We start from the raw sequence: 8167 nt of genomic DNA on the forward strand, positions 1-8167 counted from the left end.
CATGATCTTCCCTTGGTGAATCCATGTTGACTGTTTCTGATAACATTCTTTTCCTCTGCATGCCTGGAGATGACTTCCAGAACAAACTGTTCCATTACCTTTCCAGGGATGGAGGTGAGGCTGACTGGCCTATTGTTCCCCAGGTCCTCCTTCTTGCCCTTTCTGAAGATTGGAGTGACATTGGCTACCCTCCAGTCCTTGGGCACCTCTCCTGTCCTCCATGACCTTTCAAAGATGAAGAGTGGTTTGTCAAGAATATCCACCAGCTCCCTCAGCACTCATGGGTACATCCCATTGGGACCCATGGTAGCTGGTATAGTGCTGTGTTTTGGACTTAGTATGAAAATATTGATAACACACTGATGTTTTAGTTGCTGCTAAGTAGTGCTTACGCTAGTCAAGGACTTTTCCAGCTTCCCATGCTCTGTTAGGTACGCAAGAAGCTGGGAGAGCAAGGGTCACAGCCAAGATAGCTAATCCAAACTGGCCAAAGGGATATTCCATATCATATGACATCATGCCCAGTATATAAAGCTGGGGGGAGTTGGCCAGGGGAGGCAGCGATCATGCTCAGGGACTGGCAGCATTGGTTGGCAGGTGGTGAATGGTTGCATCACTTGTTTTTTGGGGTTTTTTTTCTTGCCCTCCCCAGGTTTTGTCTCTCTCTCATTATTTTCCTTTATATATTATGATTGTTATAATTACCATTATTACTGTTTTATTTTTAATAATTCAACTGTTATTATCTCAACCCACAATTTTTATTGCTTGTGCTCTTCCGATTCTCTCCCCCCTCCCATTGGGGTGGGAGGAGTGAGCGAGCAGCTGTGTCGTGCTCAGTTGCTTACTGGAGCTAAACCACAACAGTAGCCAGATTTAGTGTTTTAAAGTTCTAGTGAAACATATTCCATCTAACCAAAATATCCAGCAAAGCAAGAGGAAAAACATCTGACAATGCAAACAAGCTTCCTACTGTTATGCCAGCACATTTTCTCTTGGGAGTAAAAATAAGAGTCCCATTGAAGATAATGGGAACACTTATCTGCAAATCATCCAACTTGCATTTAAATCAAATTTTAATGGCTCCAGGCTTTTAGATAAATTCTCAGACACATCAATGACATTATTTCAATAGATCTTATAGATTTGGAAACTTATGGTAGAATTAATTATAATTTTTCCTTAAATTTAGTTGGGGTTCTTATTTGAATATTATTTATGTAATAGGAGGCATTTTCTTACCCCACTACAGAAGCCTGGAAATCTTCCAACATAACACCTAGTCTAGTAAGGTTCTAGGAGAATTCACGTGTTTCCATCTTTCAGTTCAGCCAAGACAACAGTTAAATAAGCCCATCCCTTTGGTAAAAGCCTTTGTCTCTGGACCAGGGTTATTCTACAAATCAGATGCCTGTTTTAATTGATTTTTTTTTTTTTTTCCCTAAGATAAAAAGGTTTTTGTTCCCTTCTGATGGGCTGAGCCCTCAATAAAACTCAGATTAAACATTAAAATCTTACAAAACTTTTTATTCACCTTATTGCCTTACACAATAAAAGGTTTTCCAGTCAATCCCTGGCAGATAGCACAAACAATGCTCAACTTTGCTGTTCCACTAACACCTACAATCATCTTCAGTTTGGATCCTGGATGTACTTCACAGATATCATATGTTCTGGGAAGCACAATAATTTTATTTTCTAATGTAACATACCATTTATAAGGTTAAAAAAAAATCATGTGCTTAAAGCCACCTTACAGTTATATTTACATATTACAGACACTTTTATCAAATCTAGACTCAACCCTCAAATATTATAAGAAGTCCTCAGAGTGAAAACTAACACTACATTAAAACAATGTGGAATAAAAAACCTACTTGCCACATTATTTACAACTTTCTTCACAACAAGATTACAAAGAATGAAGTAATAAATCCAGACAATTTCTAGTGACTTACCTAGGACTTCATATTATTTTACAGCTTAAAAAAAAAGTTAGTTCAGCTAAGTCTGTTATATTTGATTCCAGTTGACCCCTGCATTGCAGTCACAGGAGATTCCACTCAAGTCCAATCCATATGGGTCTCAAGCTCTGCAAGAAGTCCATGGATTCTGTGGTAGTCCCTATTCATAGACTGGATATTGTGCAGTACCTTTTTTTATTTGCAACAACTTAAAGTATTAGCCTATTATCAGTAAAGTTTGAGGACTTTTTGTTTGGTTGGGGTTTTTTTTACATTTTATTTAGACATTATCTTTCATTGGGTGCATGCAGCAGGCCTAATGCGATAGAAACTACAGGAAAAGACCAAGCACTAACATACAAATTCAAGACAAACTAAATAATGTTAGCATGATTATTAATACCCCATGTTTATCATGAACTTCACCATTTGCTGTTCTGTTCCTACACCATACCAGACACAGAGAGAAACTGAAGCACTAACACCAAAAAAGAAACAAGAGACAATAAGTGATAAGATAACATATCTTAAGCACTTCTAGAAGAAAAGAAGGCAGCTAAATCCTTAATGCACCTTAGGGGAAGAAACATACACATGAACTCTGCTAGAGAACACACCTATCAGAGTAGTAATACTGCAAAAAGAACTTATAGGATCCCATAATCCACACAGCCTGCCCTCTCAAAAACCCCCACAAACAAACCCTCAACTCTTTCCCCCAGCCCTAACTCATCTTGAGATCCAAGACCTTATTAAGGCCCTCCATTAACTGAGGAATGCTCCACTCATTACACCATAGCTGGTAACAGCTGCAGCAAGTACTTTCCTGTCTTGCAAACTTGGTGCTTGAGGTTTATCTTTCTTGATTTAACAGCCAGTTCCCGAACCTTGCATCCACTTTAAATGAAAAGTTAGGAGAAGAAACCTAGAGCACTTATGCTAGCCAGCAACCTCTGGCACGACTCCAACAGGAAGACTGCATAGCAATGCTCAAAGGGATCCCATGGCCAACACCAGCTACTCAGTCATCATCACCTGAAATAACAAAACACCTGCCACTTACTCACTGAAAATTCTTCATGAAGAGCCTTATTACGGGGCTTTCGACAAAACAGGTGTACAGCTCACTAGCCTTCGCTGTCTACTAAGGACTACTCCTACCGAGGTAACATCCACTCTTCCTCCCTGTGTCTGCTAGTTAACCCTTGTGTTTGCGCAAACTCAGTTCTGAGATGACGTATGTGCTATTCTTGAGGGATGGTCTGTTCTGGTTTAGTGTTTGCTAAAGTGAATCCTTCATCCAGAGACCCCTGACGACCACCCGGAGACACCAACAGGCATGTGCAAATGACATTTACATATAATGAATATGTATATCTTTTATCAGAAAACTAATTAATATGTACATAGAGCATGTACTTAACCGGCACAGAGAGACCTGACGGTATGCACGTTAGGAGGAGCGATCCCCCGTGCATCTGGCACTGTAAATAAGGAATGCCTGCCTTTTAACACTGCATTGGTGTTACAAGGTTTATTCCTGATTTCGGTGACAAAAACATATTTGAGAAAGAACAGAAAATGACAAACAGGCAGAGGATGAGGGAACAAAAAGTGAGAAATAGCAGAGGGAACACCAAGGTTGTCATTGGAGGAGGTGCCCCATGGTGAAGCAAATATTCCCTACAGCCCACAGAGGACCCATGCCAAAGCAGATGGATATTTCCTGATAGAACTGTGGCCCATGGAGAACCCACGCCGGAGTAGGATTTTCTGGACAGGAACTGCAGCCTGTGGAGCCACTCTCCATGATATTTGAAAAGTCATGGCAGTCACGTTAAGTCCCCGGGGACTGGAAAAAGGGAAACATTACACCCATTTTTAAAAAGGGTAAAAAGGAGGACCCTGTGAAATACCGACCAGTCAGCCTCACCTCTGTGCCCAGAAAGATCATGGAACAAATCCTCCTGGAAGATGTGTCAAAACATATGGAAGGCAGGGAGGCGGTTAGAGACAGCCAACATGGCTTCACCAAGGGCAAGTCCTGCCTGACCAACCTAGTGGCCTTCTATGATGGAGTGACTACATCAGTGGACAAGGGAAGAGCAATGGATGTCATCTACCTGGACTTCTGTAGGCCTTTGACACAGTCCCCTCCACAGCATCCTTCTCTCTAAACTGGAGAGAGATGGATTTGATGGGCGGACTGTTTGGTGGATAAGGAACTGGCTGGATGGTCACAGCCAGAGGGCGGTGGTCAACGGCTTGATGTCCAGATGGAGACCGGTGATGAGTGGTGTCCCTCAGGGGTCCATACTGGGACTGATACTATTTAATATCTTCATCAATGACATAGTGGAATTGAGTGCACCGTCAGCAAGCTTGCAGATGACACCAAGCTGAGCAGTGCAGTTGACGCACCTGAAGGACGGGATGTCATCCAGAGAGACCTAGACAAGCTGGTGTTGCATTAATAGTAGGTAACTAGCCTTGATATGATGTGTAGTTAGATTGTAGCAATTGGTAGGATGTAACAGGAGCTGAATAATTAAAGTTACATCCCATTATGTTAGTAAGGTTACAAACACAAATATTAGAGTGATTATGAGTATCTACAGTGGTGCTGTCTACAAGTATAGAATCACAAAGGGCTCTCATACAAGCGCATCCTTTCCCAATATATATCAGTACAGTTTTAGGGGTTCCATCAGGTTGTATTTCAAAATGACAAACATTTTGTTCAGTGTCAAGACAAACGTCTTGGGTTTTGATGGTGTTGCTCTCACAAATAAATCCTTGTTGCTCCCGCACAATACGTGGTAACATCAAGGGTTTCCCATTTGTCTTCTCTTCGTTGGGCCCATGCTCGATGGTCCAATGGATAGAGTACAGCCCCATTGTGGTTCAACCCCAGCAGGTATATGGTATATACCGAAGCATTGCATATTGTCAAAACAAAAGCTGTGGCTTTGCCATCAGTAGGGTCGTAGGTAAAATTAACTGGCTACCACCAGGACTGGAATTCTTTCTCAAATTTAGTTGCATTATCCCAAATCATCTTTCAAATTTCAGTGGGCAGGGTGCCTCCCTCACCTTCTCTTATAACTGCAGCAACTATAGATTGTATCCACAGCTGAGCTTGGATACAACTAAGAGCTAGAGAAGCATTATTTTGGGTGGCACCAAGTGCATCTGTAATCAACTGGTGGTCTTTCTCATTTACCTTTCCCCACTGAGGCAATATATCTGACAAAAGCCATTGGTTATCTCCCAGGGCTGAAAGAGAAGATTGTAAAGGGTACTCCCAGTCCTGTTCCTAAGGCACCAGTCACATCTCTCTCTGGTCATTTTTGAGAGGTGAGGGTCTGTCTGTGCAACCATGCTGACCAGCCTGCGTAAGACATACCCAAGAATGGTGAACAGGTAGGTTTAACTGCAGAGAAATTAGTCTGCATTGCTAATTCCACCCATTTGAGGGAGTATGACAGATTACAGAGTACTCGCTGTTGCCCTATGCTTTTAATTACATAGGGACCAATGTTACTGCTGTGAGGAGACAATTCAATAGGAGGTTGGGCGTGTGGATATGGTAAATTTTGAATTGAAAGCCCAAGCTAAAGAAAAAGCACATATGCTTCAACCCATGGCCATCCCATCACACATGGATTCCACATGTTTTGCTCAGTAGTCATAAAGTCAAATAATAATTCTTACACCACATTTGCCCCAGAGACAGAATGCAAATTTCAGAGGGTTTGCTGTGGGTAGAGTCATTGATTGTTCAACACCCTATCTGTATTTCTTCTCCTGGTGTGGCCTGCTGTGGGATATCTGGAAAGCCAAGGACACGTAGCGAACAATCCAGACTCAGACTGCGTGGACTTAATCTGCCTGTGAACAAGAAGGCCTCAAGGATGTCGCAAAGGTCGACTGCGGTTTTAAAGGCATGAAGCAAGCAGGAAAAAGGGGAAGTAACCACGGACTAGTGGAACTAAAAGCAGGATATGGGCAGATCAGGCTGCGCGCATGGATTAAGAGTATAAGCGAATCTGAATATAACTAACAGCGCGTGGCCAAACACAGCTGACCAAATAACAATAGACTTGTGCGTGATAAGGTGGTTAAAGAGCTATATTAACCGTGCTGTGTCTGCAATAAAGTGACATCTGCTTGATCATATTGATCGTGTGCTGTGTCCGTGACTTCCGCGTCAGCAGCCTGCAGGGACAAAATTTGGTGAGAAGTGCATGGTTCCAAAGATCATGTGTCTGGACCAGAAGGAATGTGCTAATTTTGATTAGAAGGAAACTGGTCCTGGCAGAGTCTTTCCCAGACAGGTTATGCCATAACCAAGGGTGATTCCTGTAAATATAAAAAGAAAGGAAGCATGCTTGGTTGAGTATACAACTGACAGGGTTATTATTATTTTGTTTTCCAATGTAAAATCCCATAGGCTATTCTCTTGGCTCAGTAGGAACCTTCGGAGTGACGGTATTAGCAGATACACAAGAGGCTTTCATTTTGGGGCAGCCATCTCCAAGGCTGGGCAGCTCCCTGTATCAGTGTCACAATCTCAACAATGTTTGGAACTGTGGCAGTTAAAGGTGCAGTATTAGCATTTAACTGTTGGTAATCCACTGTGAAATGCCATTGCCCAGTTGGCTGCTTTACTGGTCACACTGGTGAATTATAAGGTGAATCAGTCCTTTTGATGATGCCTCTTTCCTCCAATTCTGTTACCACCCTGTCAGTCCCCGTAATTGCAGCTGGTAACGGGTATTGCCGGACATTAGTGGTACAAGAGGCAGGTAAGGGTACAGATGTTTGCAAGAAATTTAATCTCACTAAGTGTGACCCTATTTCATTTCCTGCAAAAATCCACACTGTCCCGTCTGGGGGTTTCCACACCCATCCATGCAGTATGTTAAATCCCAGAATGTCAGTGAGTGCTGCACCAACTAACATCTCTGCCTTGGTTAGTCTTTGTTCTCCTGGCAGCCAGAGTGAAACTTTCCCCATATTGCATTCCTTTTCCACGCCATCGATTCCAGTGAATTTAACCCTGTGCTGGGCAGGTTGTATGCAATCTTGTGTGTTTGCTGCAAGTAGTTTGAGACTATCAGGAAGCCTGCAAATAAGAGGGGTTAATCATGCCGGGTCAACGGGAGCTAGCATCAGGGATTTCCTTAACTTGCCTCTTTTGTACATTGCCTGTATGCAGGCTGCTTTCTGTACTGATGCAGCCAGATCGGAGAAGCCAGTAGCATTAATCTCCAGTGGTTCTTCTCTCTCCTGAGGATCTATACCACCTGCCCAATATGCAACCCGTGCAGTTAAAGAATAGCTATGATTTTCTGGCATGGAGGTTAAGAATACTCCTGGCCCCCAATAGCTTCCAGCTTCTTCCTTACTTAACATAATTCGGTCTCCTCCTTGAAGAGAAACTCACCACACATACTCAGCTTTTGATTCTCCTGGCCACCTTGAGAATTTCTTCTGTATTTTCAGTAACTCCGCTGGTGACCATGGAATTGTTCACCCAGTAATGCAGGTTCCATCACTGTCATCGACAGCGGTCTCGGTTTTAATCAAAGGTCTTAAAGGAACTGGTTCTGGTTTGGGATCAGGGGTTTCTGCAATCTCATCATCACTATCAAGCCAAATATCACCGTCCCAGGTCTCAGGGTCTGTACAGGGCATTAATCTGCGAATCTGCTTAATTGGGGTGGAAGGTAGCACTTTATCTATCGGCCAATTCAACCTTTTCCACTGTTGTTTAAGCAAGTGAAAAATATTGGCGCCCAAGTTATCTTCTCTTCCATTTTGCCAGTTCGAGGGTAGGGAGCAGCCAGAAACAGGCGCATAATGTATATCAACTTCTGGCTACGTGGCTGGTGCCACTGTGAGGGGTTTGGCTTTTATGACAATGGGGTGTTCTTCAATGACTACAACATGCTACGGAGGGATGGAATCCACCTGTCTAAAAGGGGTAAGGGAATCTTCAGCAGTAGGCTGGCTAACTTGGTGAGGCGGGCTTTAAACTGAAGGACTTGGGGGGTGGGATCCATTGCAGAAGTGCTCACACCAGCACATCCAACGGGGGAGTAAGTCAGGCCAAGCAGTGTGGTGATAAAGGTTCCTTAGCTGTCTCCCAAGAGGTGAAACAGAATCACAGAATCACATAATCACCAGTTGGAAGGGAC

The sequence above is a fragment of the Phalacrocorax carbo genome (assembly GCF_963921805.1).
Source record: "Phalacrocorax carbo chromosome W unlocalized genomic scaffold, bPhaCar2.1 SUPER_W_unloc_3, whole genome shotgun sequence".
Lineage (NCBI taxonomy): Eukaryota > Metazoa > Chordata > Aves > Suliformes > Phalacrocoracidae > Phalacrocorax > Phalacrocorax carbo.